Consider the following 16,470-nt stretch of genomic DNA (forward strand, 5'->3'; position numbering starts at 1 on the left):
ACATGCTCAGCATCTTTTTTTTGTGAAGTTTTCTTCCTGGAGTTGCTTCAAGAACCACTTGGTCCGCATCGAGGGAGCGCGAGGCCTAGCGCCCGCGGAGTTGCCGAGCCCGAAGCGAGTGAGTACGGAAGCCGCGTGGGTGGTCCGAGTTTTCTGTATATATTTTCTCGCTGTCTCTTTTTCGACTCTGGGAGTCGCGGCTCTGGGAGCCGGGTGGCCTGGGGCCACGGGTGCCGTTACGAGCTCGCTGGTATTGCAGCTCGGCACCGGGCGTTCCGACACCGTCCGATACGGTGGGCGCCGATCACTCAGCAGCTGCTTCGTGCAGTGAGCGGGGAGGACCACCCCACAACGCTGATGTCTCCTCGCGGCTGCGCGCACGAAACCCGTTTCGGGTCTTTCTTTTGTTGGGGGTCGTCGACCTTCACTGTGGCAGTGAGGCCTAAGGCTATTCATAGCTGCCTGCACCTTGTCAAAAGTGACACGACCACCGGACCGTGGTGTTGAGAGGGGGCGCACTTTGCTGGCCGCCCTTTTTTTTTAACCTCGCATGAACCGAGCATTCTCGTTCAACTCAAGAAAGGGCTTTGTTCACTCGAACTTTGCGTTGCACAGCCGCCCGACACGTTTTGCTAGCGAGTTGAGCATTGAGCCACCAGGCCTTTGTGTACGCCGTTTCCCCTCCCGTGACCTATGTTAAAGGCATGCGGAGTGTGTTTTGGCAATCTTTCAGATCCAGCGGAGCCACTGCGGCTTGCTGTCCTGTGCACATCGTCTCGCTGCCGCCTGCTGCGACGGAGCGGCCTGTATCCTGTTCGCCGCATCCATCCGGGGCAGCTGTGGCGAGACCAGACAGCAGCCACCTCGCCCTGGCGACTACTGCGGAATCTTGGACTGCAGTGGTCAACCGGCCCTCCTCATCGCGGGCCTGCGGGCACATAGTCCGCGGGCCATGCGAGTCGTCCCAGCGGAGACCTTCACGCCGCCTTCGGAATACCGCGGAAGACTGCGTGCACTCTGTCGGCGTGACCTCCGCTGCACGACCTGCCTCAAGTGCATGAAGACCAGGAGACTCCTCCATAGCATGTAACTTGCAGGCGCGTGGGTCTATTTAAGGTTGGGGGGATGTGGGGACGCCTTCGTCCCCTGCGTTCACTTTCCCGCACTGCACCCCACTGTTGTTAGCTGCCCCCGAAAAGCACTCCCTTTAGTTTGGTTACTCTAGCTAACAGGGGAGGGCGCTCGCGTCGCAGCGACAGCAGCGCCACGGATGGCGTGTTTGGCCGCTCGCGCGCGGGGGAAGGCGAGGTCTCTTCTCTCTGGGATCGGGAAGCGAGGAGACGTTTCGCTCGCAGCTTCGCTCTTCGTCGACGGGCGCCCCTCGGTCGGAACTTACTCCCGCCGAGCCCGTCCCGCTCGACCTCGGAGTTCCCTTTGCCCTACCGTGGGCGGACGTTCGCTCGTAGCCGTGCTGGTGAGTCGGACATCCTAGATTCCTCAGTGTATTTTGTTGCTAGCTGGCGTTATTGTTGCTATAGCAATAAATGCCTTGTTTGTGTCAGCCAGTGTGTCGTTCCTTTGTTCCCGTAGAGCACGGCCCGCCGTGGTCGGCGTGCGCTCAGTAGCGTACGCGACCACGGGGTGGGGTCCGCGCGGTTTTGAACTGGCTCAGCCGCGCTTAAGCGGGGAATACGTGTTTATCTCCCCGATTTTAAACCCCACAAAGTATACCGTGGAGAGCTTAAGGGCGGAGAGCAACCATGGCCTGGCAACGAGCACGCGTCGACGAGGGTTGCCGTAGCCTGTGACCGTACACGGAGCTCCAGTTCGCATCGTATCGAGTATCCGGATGAGGCAGAAGCTACACAAGACTACCCTACAACGGCGACCTCGCCAAGGTGCGACGGCGTGAACATCACGCAAGCAACGCTGGTTCCGCGCGGGGGTCAGTTTACCGTAACCCGCCGGTTGGAGAAACGTACACGTCGCTGAGAAGCAAGCCTACAGGACGAACGGACACGCCGAGAACACGATCTTCCTATTTCGCAGAGTGAGAAACAGCGGTTGCCTGCGGAAGGCTGGTGGTGTGTGTGCCTACGTGCTGTGACTAACGTGCAGAAATTCGAGGGCGGGCTTTTATGGAGCCGTGTGTAAAGAATCGCAATTTGTGCTCATCGATTGGTGCATGCCCAAGGACAACGAATTCCCTTCCTAGGGACTGTTAAGTTTGGCGAACACGGGCCTGGGAAGAATTAGTACCGGACGTGACACATCGCGAAGCAAAAGATACGGCAAAGCCTGGCGCCGACGGGAGCAGCGGCGGAAGCATAGACGACGGCGGCAGCGGCAGAGTGGCCGAGTCTGTCCTCGGGTCACCGGACGGGGTGATGGTACACAAGGTCGAGTTGAGGCTGCGAATTGAAAGACGGCTGTGTCGTCGACAGAGGTCTCGTGCTTCGGACGTCCGGTGGGGGAGTTCGAGGACGTTCGTTCACCTGCTGGGAGACTGCTGGAAACTTCTTCTCCGAAGGCAACGCACAGAAGACTTGCCGCAGTGATCAACGTAATACAGCGGTACTTGATGACTCAGCCTTTATCCCTTTCCATCGACCGAGCTGCGAGAGGGCGCGACCCCAGCATCGAACCGTGCCGTGGGTGGTACCACCAGTGTCCACATCGGCCCACCTGTTTAGTCATCGATCTCCGAACTTTGTTCCCCAGTCAGGGATCTGGGGAATCTGAACCCTATTTAACGGGATGTTGTTTTGTGACCGGAGTATTCCCATCTCGACTGTAAATTTGTAAAATAAACCTTCTGTACAGTTACCTCGATATCGGAGTTCAACTACGTCCTTCGGAGCCGGGACGTGCAGGGCTGAACCAATCAGTCAACTCCAGGACCCCTCCGTCTTCAACAGGACCTAGGGGCATTACAAGGCTTAAAACTCGGGGCTTCCGCCTCGTACGGGGGGGGGGGGGGGCGGGATTCTCTGAAATTTCTATCTGTAAAGATGTAAATAAATTCTAATTCGCCTACAAGACCTCCTCGCCACCGAGGTTCCTCGTCGGCTCGCTGGTCTTCGCTACCCTCGACTTGGGCCCAGCGTCCGGCGTCGCAACACTATAACGATGTGGTCAAGGCGAGGCGTATAAAGGGGGCACAGATACGAAGATATTCCATTTGGCATGCACAAGGCGGAGAATACACCGTACCTCACTCCTGACAACAGATGCACGCCATGCGAGGAACACCCATCGCTTTACTTCGTTGCATAAGCCTGTCAAAAAACACAGGCAGCGCCAATAAACAAGACGGCAACACCAGAGCAGTGCCTGGCTGCGCTGTCCTGCTCGAAGCCTGAATGGCAAAGGCCATTGGCCCTGGACCGAGGGCCCCACCTTCACCAGAACCCCTTTGCCACAGTAAAGTTTTTCACTAACTCACCCTCTCACTCACTCACTCACTCACTCACTCACTCACTCACTCACACTCACTCACTCACTCACACTCACTCACCCACTCACTCACTCACTCACACTCACTCACCCACTCACTCACTCACCCACTCACTCACACTCACTCACTCACTCACTCACTCACACTCACTCACTCACCCACTCACTCACTCACTCAGGAACGACAACAGACTTTGTGAGTCCATGCCTCAAAACAACAGTCCGGCAAATCTATGAAATCAAAAATTGGAGGACGCTTAAGCTTCGTTTTAAGTGTGGGACGCGACCGCGTGTTGCAGCGTTGCCAAGGAGCCCACGGAACGCCATCACCCGTTCGGCTCGACGCCTTGCCCGAAGGAAAGGAAACGACGCCTGTCTCTCATATCTAGGTGGAGACCCGAACCGTGCCGTAAGAGACTTAAGGAAAATGAAATGAAAATTGGTTTTAAAGGGAGTATGCAATAAATTAATTGAGATTACGTAAAGCAGACGGGTGATAAGCATTCCATCACTCGTCACCCCTGCGATAGAACTTTTGAGCTGGCATCAATAACAACGAAGTTATGGACGATTAAAATTACGCTCCTACTCTCTGAAGTGAAATGAAAACTGGTTTTGGTCGACACCCGAACCGCGCCGTAAGAGACTTAAGGAAAATGAAATGAAAATTGGTTTAAAGGGACTATGCCATAAATTAATTGAGATTACGTAAAGCAGAGGGAGATTGAATCCAAACTTTATTTCACAAATGTGCATACAGTCTTTAGAATGAGCCACAGGCCAAAAGCTAAAGAAAATAGCTTGAAAATGCCTGTGGCTCATCTAAGAGCCATTACAAAATAATAAATAAAAAAATTCAGGGGGCACTTTGACTGTCTAAAGTGCGTAGAGGCGAAAGCGTTTTCCGCACCACTTTCAGTGCTTCTGTGGCACTGGTGGCGTCACATGTAATTGAGTACTAATTAATAAGTGATGACAAATGACTAATTAATGGTTAATTACTGATTAATGCCTGAATACTAATTAACTGCTAATTAAGCTTAAGCTTCGCCTTTAGGAGTGGAACGCGACAGCGTGTTGTAGCGCTGCCAGGGAGTCCACGGAACGCCACCACCCGTTCGGCGCGATGCCTTGCCGTTTCAACGCAACGGTTTTTGAGGAAAGGAAATGGCGCAGTAAATCTCTGTCATCTCGGTGGACACCTGAACCGCACCGTAGAGGAACGGAGGAAGTGGGAGTGAAAGAAGAAAGACGAAGATGGCCCGTAATGCAGAAAATGAAAATTGTATTTGAGGAAAGAAAATTACGCAGTAACTGTCTCACATATCTCGGTGGACACCCGTCAAAATTCAGGGGGGGGGGGTGCACTTTTTTGACCTAAAGTGTGGTCACTGATGTGTGGTTAAGATGTTAAGCTTCGCCTCTAAGAGTGGAACGCGGGAGCGTCTTGCAACGCTGCCAGGGAATCCATATAACGCCATCGCCCATTCGGTTCTACGCCTCGCTCGTCGGTAAATTGGTTTTTGAGGAAAGGAAATGTATTTCTCTCTCATATTTCGGTGGACACCTAAACCTCGCCGGAAGGGAAGGGAGGAGGATGGCAGTGAGCGAAGACACCGTATTCACTAGACGTGCCATTGTTCATTCCAAACCATCGAGCTGGCATGGCGGAGTGGATAGCATGCTCGTCTCGCACTCCAAGACCGGGGTTCGATTCCCGAGCTCAACCAATTTCTTACTAGCTTTTATTTATTTATATGGCCTGACTAGAGACGTTAATTAGGCCAATTGGGTAATTATGCAATTAACTAAGCTCAGTCCCACTTGGAGCATCACTATATGGTCCCTTCAATTGGTTGCATGGTTACTAGCCAAAGTACAATTGGCCCCGTTTGAAATTGGCGCACTGTGACGTCACGACCGTTTCGACCAACTGAAAAGCGTGACATTCTCTGTCGACAACTGCTGCTTACAACGATGAGACATTAAAGGCTTTCGCCTTAATAAACACATACATACAACGGTGGCAGGTCGCATACGAGCACACTATAGAAATAATTTATAATATTTACGATTGAACGGATTGCTACACAGAGATGTAGTTTGAAACTAGAAAAAAACAATTAAAACTGAACAAATGCATTCGAAAGTTATACACTGCTGTGTTGATGACAAATGGGAAAAGGACACCGATACATACACAAACTACAATATATGAAAAGAAGTTATGGAATAGCAGCCTTCCATCACTCGTCACCCCCGCGAAAGAACTTTTGAGCTGGCATCAATAACAATGAAGTTATAGACGATTAAAATTACGCTCCTACTCTCTTCCCTCAACTCATACACGCGTTGCACCAGGAAAAAAAAATGAAGATAACAGTTCTGGGACCGGGCTCCGCCCATGGTTATGTCATTCGCTGACATTCGCTTTGCGACTTCCGGCTTTCGCACCCAGCACCCCAGCAGCAGCGTCGGCAGCGTCTCTCTGGTCTCTTTCTCGCCTTTCTGGATTGCGGTGCGCGTCGGATTTCTTTGCTTGTCACTGCGACAAAGGTACTGTGAGTGGCTCCCGAACTCCCCGACAGAAAGAGGCGGCAGAGGAAAATTGAAACCATATGCGCGAAGGCAATGCCCTGGCTCACGCTTGCCAAAGAGGGTCGCGCGGCGGGACGAGCAGACGATTTTCACACCTTCCGGAAGTGTGCCCGTGACATCGTGGGTGCCGTGGCTCCAACGAATGACAGCGTGTGGTGGCCTGCCGACGTCACGGGGCTAGTGACGTCTATTTTCACGATTTTAGTTTCAAAATTGGTCGTTACGAAGACGCCAATCGGCATGCGAATTTAAAAAAAAAAACAGGTTTTTTAAAAAATTAATAATGAATTGCCGGCTCAGTTCCGAAGACTCATACTTGGTGCGAATGCTTCTATAGCATCATTTCGAAGCGCTGAAAACATTTACAAGCGACTTTAAATTCGTTGCATAGTCCCTTTAAGGAAAGGAAATAGACACGAGAGTACATGTCTCTAAAGCACCCTTCTAAGACACCACCGTATTCACTAGACGCGCCTTTGCTCATTCCTAACTATCGAACTGGCGTGGCGGAGTGGTTAGCGTGCTCGTCTCGCACTCCGGAGGTCCTGGTTCGATTCCCCAACTGGACCGTTTTCCTCCGCGGTTCTATTTATTAATGCTTCTGTGATTTTTCTCTCACGGCCAACGCCGCCGACGACGACACCGGCTTTTCTGCGACACGGGGCCCTTAACGCTATCACATTAAAACATCATCGCTGGTGCTGGAAGCATGTAGAGTCTTTCCAAGCAGAAGAAAGGCGCACACACTGCTCACCAGATTTAAAAAATCTCTGCCTCTCCCGTAACCGAGAGTAGAGTAAGCATGAAATGTTTACGGGCATAGCACAAGTGTACGCGGACACGACGAGACGCAGGCCTGACAAGAATGTATATGCAGCGCGTTCGAAACTGTGTAAAGTGCGAAGAGGCGAAAGCGTTTTCCACGCTACTTTGTCTATGTGACACTGGTGACGTCACCACTTAATTACGTCACACATAATTGATGACAAGGTAATGACAAATTACTAATTAGTGACTAATTACTGAATAATTACTAAATAGTCACTAACTGCTAATTAATGACGTTTAAGCTTCGCCTTTAGGCTGCCAGGCAGTCCACGCCACCACCAGTTCGGCGCGACGCCTTGCCCTTCGAACGCGACGCTTTTTGAGGAAAGGAAATTATGTAGTAATTCTCTATCATCTCGGTGGACACCCGAACCGCACAGTACAGGAAGGGAGGAACGCCACCACCCGTTCGGCGCGATGCCTTGCCCTTTGAACGCAAGGCTGTTTGAGGAAAGGAAATGGCGCAGTAATTCTTTGTCATCTTGGTGGACAGCCGAACCGCCCCGTAAAGGCAGGAACACCACCACCGTTCGGCGTGATGCCTTGCCCCTTGAACGCAACGCATTTTGAGGAAAGTAAATGGCGCAGTAAATCTCTGTCATCTCGGTGAACACCCGAACCGCATGGTACAGGAAGGGAGGAACGCCACCACCCGTTCGGCGTGAAGCTCCCGGCGCTTGTATGCCGGTCCTGTAGGAGGGCTTAGAGAGTCTCGTTAAAACTCGTTAAATCTCGTACGGTGCCCGGATGTTCTCGTTTCAGTGCCCGGATGAGTGGATTTCAGTGCCCGGATGATGGCTCGCGGTCTCGGCGTGACGTCACCACATTACCGACAACGGGAGCTAAAAGCATTCCATGCTTAATATCGCTACAATTAGCTGCCGCGGTGGCACAGTGGTTATGGCGCACGGCTGCTGACCCAAAAGGCGCGGGTTCGATCCCGGCTGCGGCGGTGGAATTTCGATGGAGGCGAGATTCCAGAGGCCGGTGTACTGCGCTATATCAGTGCACATTGAAGAACCCCAGGTGGTCGATATTTACGAAGCCCTTCACTACTGCGTCCCTCATAGCCTTAGTCGCGTTGGTACTTTAAACCTCCATAAACCAAACCTGCGGAAGTACCCGACCCCGCAAATGAGAAATCAAATTATTGCTACTTTAAAAGCAGTGGTGCATTCTTAACAAAAATAACTTACACAGTAATTAATTGCTTTGACTTTCAAATTAATGCTGCATAGCAATTCATCACATGCTACTTAATTACTGGACTAGAAAAGTAATTCATTAGGTTAAAATTAACGAGAAGTATATTTAAATTTCTGTAACTGCATTACAGGAACTTAATACTGCCATGTCTGCCAGTTACTACTGCCGCAGTTGAGCAAGGGAGGGCAACGGTGCCTCAGGTCACACTAAAAGAGAGAGGGCTGCCGCAAAAAAGGTCCTGCGTTAAGCAGCATGGCGCGGCACAGATTCAAAAATAACAAAAAACGGGCCCGTCCGGGATTTGAACCCAGGACCACTCGCACCCTAAGCGAGAATCATACCCCAGACCAACCGTTAATGAGAAATGTCGTTTCAGAAACACGTCCTTGCGTAAGATATGGAGGATACTGGTCTCAACATTTCGTTGTTTTATTGTGCACCAGAGAGTCATCCTTCGCTACAGCTAGCTAAAATTCCATACGCGTTGCCTTTGTTTTATCGAACGGTTCTATTGAGGTGCCTTTGTTTATTTTTTTATTTTTTTCGGGGTTCTGCATCCGTTACACTGCACAAGGAATACCATAAGGGTGCGGACAAAGCAAGGCTTGGTTTGCTTTGGTTTATGGGGTTTAACGTCCCAAAGCGACTCACGCTATGAGAGACGCCGTAATGATGGGCTCCGGAAATTTCGACCACCTGGGGTTCTTTAACGTGCACTGACATGGCACAGTACACGGGCCTCTAGAATTTCGCCTCCATATTTATTCAACCGCTGCGGCCGGAAAGCAAGGCGTAGAAGGGCACGAATACAAAGATATTTAAACTGCACGCTTAAATAAGGCGTAGAATACAGCCGGCCTCACTCCGAAAAGACAGACATTCCGACTGAAAGCCTGGAAACAACATGCCCGACAATCTGTCAAAAGAAAACATGACCAATCCTCTTGGTGGCACCGTCGTCTGAAGAGCAAAAGCGACTATTCATGAGGAGAAAAGGAACACAGCTCATGAGAACAAAATGTCGGTGCTAGAAAACCAGTTATTTCAACACCGGACGTGAAAAGCTCAGTGTAGATGCGAAAGACGGCTACTCGCACGTTCCGGCGAATCGACGCTATATTTTCGGCGCTACTAGAAGAATTATCTGCACTCTCGTTGCTGTGGGTCTAAAATGCTGCACTCTGATAAAAGGATACAGAAGGCTCCGCGCGATCTGCGCCCATTGCTCGCCGCGTCCACCGGACTGTGGGTGGTGGGAATGAGTAATCCCAAGTGAGGCTCCTGTGCTAAGCTCTTCTGCTAAGACCGCTTGAAATTCACAATTAGATGAAAATATAGCATCGAGAGGGAGAGGGGGCGCGCTCAATTCACGTTGTCTGTGTTTGAAAAATTCCCTGATTCAGCCCTTATATGGAGGAAATGAGTCGTCAGTGCTCGGAATACGTCAGGGCTCCCTAAGCATGCGAAGCGTGTGCTCCACGCGCCTACGCGCACAACGTTATCCGTGTGAATGTTTGCAAGATTTCACATCTGTGAGCAGTAAACTTGAAACTGTTGCGACTGTGTGTCGTACTGTATTTCAGCGCCCTGCCTATGGCATTATTCATAATTTTCTTACCTTTCTTGAAAGAGTACTGGTTTTTGCAAATGTGAAAAAATGGCATGTAGTTGTCGCGAATTTTTATGTTGACCTGTTTTTAGCTGAACAACCCAAATGGCAACTTCTGGAATTTATGCTTTCAATTGGTTGTGAAAATTTAATTCCCTAAGCCACTAGGGTAACAACACAATTAAACATGCTGATTGATCTGTGCTTTACAAACTTTCTTACGGAGGCGACTGTCTGGCGTCCTATGTTCTGATATTAGCATCTATGCGCACTTGCAGCACTTCCTATAGACGGCGATTCCCAAAGTATAAAACACAATAAAAGACATATTATTCGCCAGAGTGTTGAAGCCGCCGCGGTGGCTCGGTGGTTACGGCGCTCGGCTGCCGACCTGAAAGACGCGGGTTCGATCCCGACCCCAGTGGTTGAATTTCGATGGAGGCGAAAATCTAGAGGCCCGTGTATTGTGCGATATCAGTGCACGTTAAAGAACCCCCAGTGGTCGAAATTTCCGGAGCCCTTCACTACGGCTTCCCTCAGCCTGAGTCGGTTCGGGGCTTTAAACCCTAATAAACTAACCAAAACTTTTTTACTTTTCACATTCACAAAAAGCTCAGTGGGCGCACCTCCCACAACCATTCAGACTTGTCAGTTTATCACAGTAGGAGCTCAGCTTCAATGTCGACGTCGATATTTTTGCCCTGCCTTGAAGATAGTGTGCCCAATTCGCCATGCTGAATAGCCGGACGAATGATGCATTTTATAGCAAGTCTATATTTTTCATGTCGAGGAGCTTTTCTGTCCTTGCTTATAACTAGAAAATGGTAAAATCTGGTGTCGGTATGCGCCATATGCCATGTATCATTCTGTGTTTTCATTCCAAGGTGGCGGTTACGTCTGCGCGCACATCGCCCACGTGTGCAACTCAGCCTTCTTGCTGGCCCAGGCTTTTCGCGCACTGCTGCTGCTGTTGAGGGGCCCGACCCGGCAGACGGGAGGCGAAATCTTTGCCGACATTAAAAGCAGCTCTGCATTGTTAATAAAAGTAATTTCTACAGTGATTAATTACTTTCGCTTTAAAATTACTGCTCAACAGTAATTCACTACATGCAACTTGGTGGACCAGAAAAGTAATTCATTAAATTAGAATTAACTGGAAGGATATTAAAATATCTGTAATGACATTACAGGAATTTGATATTGCCATGTCTGCCAGCTACTCCTGCCGCAGTTGCGCAACGGTGCATCACTTCACCCTAACAGGGAGAGAGATTCAGCAAAAAAGGTATGGCGTTAAGCAGCATGACGGGGCACACATTGAAAAAAAAAAAAGAAATGGGCCCATCCGGGATTTGAACCCGGGACCTCTCGCACCCAAAGCGAGAATCATACCCCTGGACCAACGGGCCCCCTTTTTTTTTTTTTTTCTTTATTGCATGGAAGAACATCCGTAGAAAGGAGGAAAACTTCAATCAGACTGGATCGCGTCTCAAGTTGCCGGGCTGACTAATAGGAGCCCGCCATTGCCCTAACTCAATACTGCAGCCCCATCAAAACATCAAAATCCAGGGAGGCACACACATGCATCTAGGCACGGCAGCCAGCTTGGAGGTTCTTCGCGTGCAGCATATACACTCCTCACCAAAGCACACTGTTCTCGAAACACAGATTTGGACGATCTTGGTGGCTCGGCATGTCTGTCCATCATACGGCTTTTCCAAAGACTGAATAGTCCCATCAACATAAACAGATCATAAGGCACAGCAGAGTTTTTTTCAATAGGCAGAAATCTAATAGTGTACGGTGTAATTTCAATGTCCTTCTTGAGAGTTCGTTGTAGTATGTCCCAAAAAAACATGGCATCACGGCACAGGATAAAACAATGATCAATTGTCTCAGGCACGTTACACAGACGGCAATTCACATTCCAAGGTAGAAACATCCCCTTGTCATTAAGAAATGTCTTGACAGGCAGCGTCGCTGTGTGTAGTTTGAAAAAGAACGTTTTAGCGGCTGCCTGAATACACATCCGCCTAACATGCTTTAGAACACTGATGTCCAAAGACCCCAGATAAGGCTCCCGATACAATGGTGTAGGGAACGAAGACTCAGTGAGAGCCTGGGTCATCTGTTTTCTCGAGAGGCTATACAGGTAATCTAAAGAGAAGCGCACAGTGAGAAAATTGAAAATGTCAGCAACCTCCTTGAGGATTCCCCACAAAGTCCCCTCACGAGCCTGCACAGTCGGTGCGAATAAGTAAGGCAAATGAAAACTAAGCCGCCTAATGAGCACAGCTACCAGAAACGGGTGGTTTGCCGATTTTAAAAAGAAAAAACGGGAAACAAGTTGATGCACGAACAAGTGAACAAGACCCACTCCACCACCCTCTAAGGGAAGGAACAAGTTGTCACGCCTCATGGGCTCCCATTGAGAGCGCCAAACGAATGTTGCAAATATTCTGTGTATTGCTTGCACCTTCCTCCTCGCACAATGCAGGACTTGAAGGACATACGCGAGCTTTGCAAACAAAAATATGTTACAGACCTGTGCCCTCGCAAACACTGAGAGTTCCCTACCCATCCAAGCCTGTGTTTGCCGCCGTAGAGTTACAATTTGTGAATCCCAGTAGGCTGTACTGTTGCGAACTTGGTGCAGCGGAACGCCTAGGTACTCAAGAGGGCTACTGTCCCAGCATATGCCACCGAACTGGCTTGGCCTAGTTCCCCAATAACCCAACCAAAAGCCTTTGGATTTCTCTAAATTAAGAGCCGCGCCTGATACATCACAGAACTGTTTAGTCAAGTTTAGAGCCTCAAGTACACTCTTTTTGTCAGAACAAAAGAGGGCGACATCATCAGCATAGGCTAAAACTTTAACTTCACATCGAGCCAGAGAGAAACCGCGGATAACTACGCTGTTAATTATACTGAGACAGAGGGGTTCCAGATATAGGGCAAACAACAATGGAGACAGTGGACATCCTTGACGAACAGATGCTTCTAGTGGTATTGGTTTCGTTAGCTCCTGATTAACAATAACCCTTGTATAGGAGTTCTTATAGCACAGCCTTATGCCTTTGAGCAAGACGTCACCAATATTTGCATACTCCAAGACCGCGAACAAGAAATCGTGCCGAACTTTATCAAAAGCCTTCGCCAAGTCAATTTGAATCAGAGCAACTTGGCCTGTCTCATCTGATATTGTCTCTAATACTGAACGTGCAATATGGATATGTGTTTGAATACTACGGCCTCTAATACCACAGACCTGATGCGAACCTATCAAGTCCATAATGACGAGCTGCAGACGACTGCTAAGAACCTTGGCAAAAATATTGTAATTAACATTGCAGAGGGAAATTGGACGATATCCCTCAACAGTTTTCAACCGATTAGTATCTTTGCTTTTGGGAATTAATATTGTGTGCCCAGAATAGAAAGTGGGAGGCAGGACACCCACATCATAAGATGCTTGGAAAACTTCCATCAAAACAGGCACTAGGCAAGGCGAAAAAGTTTTATAGAATTCGCTAGTAATACCATCTGGCCCAGGAGATTTCTGGCTCTGCAGGGCAGAAATGGCTGATTGAATTTCATCCAAAGTGATAGATCCCTTCACTATAGCACACTTCTCATCGTCTAGTCGAGGGAAGTTTCCGAGTAAGGAACTGTAATCGAAACCCTGATTTGGATCATCGCAACTACCAAACAGCTTTCGATAATAGTCGAAGAAAGCAGCAAGAATACCAGGCGCATCGCTGTATGTGCAATCACCATACTGAATTTCCAATATTTCCTTCGCAAGAGCATTCTCTCTTTTATCATTCAGGGCCCGACGAGAAGGTTGTTCATCAAGAAACCTTCGGGACCGAGATCGTATCAAGGCCCCCTTATATCTTTCTGTCGTAAATTGTTGAAGCTCTGCTTTTACGTTATTAATCTCTTCGAGATAGGCACCCGGGTTTATCCTGTCTAGCTAATGTAGCTCCGTTAGGGTGCGCCCAAGCTCACGAAGGTGGTGTCTCTTCAGGAAAGCGATTCTTGCTGAGGCCTCAATTGCCAAGTTTTTGATCTCCTGTTTAAACAAATCCCAACGGGCCCCGTGCGGCGTCTGTAAGAAACACGTCCTTGCGTAAGATGTGGAGAATACCGGTCTAAATATTTCGTTCAGTTTTATTGTGCACCAGAGAGTCATCCTCCGCTACAGCTAGTTAAAATTCCATAGGCGTTGCTTTTGCTTTATCGAACTGTTCTATTGAGGTACCTTTGTTTATTTTTTTTATTTTTTCAGGGTTTTGCATCCAATACACCGCATCCAATACACCAATACACCAGTACACCAATACACCAGGGTGCGGTCAAAGCAAGCCGTAGAAGGGTACGAATACAAATATGTTTGAACTGCAAGCTTAAGTAAGGCGTAGAATACACCCGGCCTCACACCGCAGAGACAGACATTCCGACTGAATGCCTGAAAACAGCAGCCCCTACAATCTGTCAAAAGAAAACTTTACCAATCCTCTTGGTGGCACAGTCGTGTAAAGAGCCAAAGCGACTGTTCATAAGCAGGGAAGGAACACTGCTCATCAGAACAAAATATCGGTGCAAGAAAACTTACAAAGCACGCACTTGAGTAAGATATCCAGAAAGCCGGTTTTGCGATTTCTTTGAGTTTTATTCTTCAGCCGAGAAGAATTGAATTGAACCCTTAAGGACCCCTTCCAGGGTATTACAAAAGGGCGGGAGGGGGGGGGGGGGGGGGAATGGCGGTGACGCACATGGAACAATATATGAAATAAAGTCAGCATAAATAAATCAGAATAAAAATTTAATTAAACAGTGATAAATACACAATGAGTGCAATGCAAAAAAAAGCCAGTAGAATTAAATGAGAACAGTTACTATGAATGCTATCAACTAGAGCGGTGGAAGTACAAAGGAGTTGCTCAAGTACATATAACTAATGGTGTGAAAAGAAATGTAGATAATTTTGTAATGTTTCAAGCAAGACAGTAACAGATCTTTAAATGTGATAGGATTACGTTCCATGACAGCAGACTGTTAATTCATTCCATTCCTGTATTGCTGTGGGTAAAAATGAAAAAAAGACCCAACATTCTAAAAGCCCTCCGTTGCAGCTAGTTAAAATTACGCGGGCGTTGCGTCCAAAATACTCTGTAGTACGGAGTGTTTCAGCTAAGATGTTCTTGAATTTTTCAAAACAGTCTTTTTGAGTTAGAATAGCGCTTTCTTAGCCATAGCATCGACGGTGGTATAGAGCATTAGAATTCAGCTACGACTCTATAACTCGTTGACTGGTTAACTAATATTGACTGCTGGTAGTCTATAGAGAGGCGTGGAGTCCACCGTGAGTAATATCCTTATCAGTTTTACAATTTATGAAACGCACCTACCCTCGGCGCTGTGACCCAACACATTTTGGCTATTGCGACGAGCTAGGTGTTCTGGAGAGGTTGCTTTCCCTGCAAGCTTTTTGAAAGCGCATGCGCTTTGGCGCGATGTAGGAAAGTTAAGCAGGGTAATAGGAGTGAAGCAATCCGCGCCAAGTTTCACTCAGCATGTGAAAGTTTTTACTGTGGGAATCTCGACTAAAAGGTCCTGTGCTAAGAGCGCTGAAATTTCTTACTGTGATCAAAATACAGTATTAAACTGGAGAGCGGGAGCACTAATTTCATTCCACCTGTGGTGGCAAAATTCCTAGATTCGCCCCTGCCTTGTGTTTCATTATTATTCAGTGTTCGAAATGCGTCAGTGTCTACAAATGTGAGGCGTACGTTCCGTATGCCTGCCCGAACAGCGCCACTTTACGCCGGGCGTAGTAGAAAAAGACGCAGATATCTCCCCGTGTTTCGTGCTGGCTAGCTCCCGTGTTCTGATTTCACACCGCCAAGAAAAGAGCAGCTGTGGCAGCTGCAATCAGAGAAACCGGAAGCTGCAGGAGTCGCGTTCTCCGATTGCTGTACGGCAGCCACGCCGGTGCGTCCTGCTCGCGTCTCCTACACACACCAGTTCTGGCAAATGCGCGAGCGCGTAGGCCTGCTATGCGTACGCCTTGAAACCGCCTTCGGAGTCGAGGCTTGAGGTGCAAAGGAAAGAAAACGACGTGCAATTTAGTGTGGCTAGGGTAAATGCAAATTAGGTGAGCTAGCACATCGGTTTGTGGTTTGTTTCGAGGCTCGGTTTTAAAGGTCAAGCAAGATTCAGAAAAAGAACGGCGAAATTGACGAGTAGGGGTCTCAGAGCTAGCGCACTAAAACTGCCGGGGTAACTTATGGTCGGTCTTGAGGGTATGACCCGATGGCGTTAATGGGTTAATGACCATATATCCGGAATTGGTCATTCTAATTCGTCAGACCACTACGGGCGCAGTGGTGCATCGGTTAAGCGGTGCGCCACTACTCTGATATATGACAAGTGCTGCCACCGGTGGGGCCACGTTCTTCTTTCCAAAGCGACCTATGGCGACCAATCATTAACAGAACTCTCACATTCCCCTGTAGGTAGTTTGATCACAATCGGGTGGGCAGCTTGTGATGTCACTACAGTCAAGTGACGGAGGTGGCCCTCCCAGTCAGCTAGAGGGACAGATGGGTCAACTTAGCCAGGCAGACAGTGGCGAAATCGGTGAGTGGGGGCTCTTAGTGCTTGCGTACTAAAAAAAAACGCTTTCTTAAAACAATGGGCCCGTCCGGGATTTCAACCCGGGACCTCTCGCACCCAAAGCGAGAATCATACCCCTAGACCAACGGGCC

At 48.8% G+C, this 16,470-nt stretch overlaps 2 non-coding genes across 2 annotated transcripts; both read right to left on the reverse strand.

Moving 5' to 3' along the window:
- Positions 1–11,034: 11,034 nt before the first annotated feature.
- TRNAP-UGG (transfer RNA proline (anticodon UGG)) lies at positions 11,035–11,106 on the reverse strand. The gene has a single exon. It is a non-coding gene; the product is annotated as a tRNA-Pro (tRNA).
- A 5,292-nt stretch (positions 11,107–16,398) lies between these two features.
- Positions 16,399–16,470, reverse strand: TRNAP-UGG (transfer RNA proline (anticodon UGG)). Its single transcript has one exon. It is a non-coding gene; the product is annotated as a tRNA-Pro (tRNA).

The sequence above is a fragment of the Amblyomma mixtum genome, chromosome 3 (genome assembly GCF_055824585.1).
Source record: "Amblyomma mixtum isolate Tamu chromosome 3, ASM5582458v1, whole genome shotgun sequence".
Taxonomy (NCBI): domain Eukaryota; kingdom Metazoa; phylum Arthropoda; class Arachnida; order Ixodida; family Ixodidae; genus Amblyomma; species Amblyomma mixtum.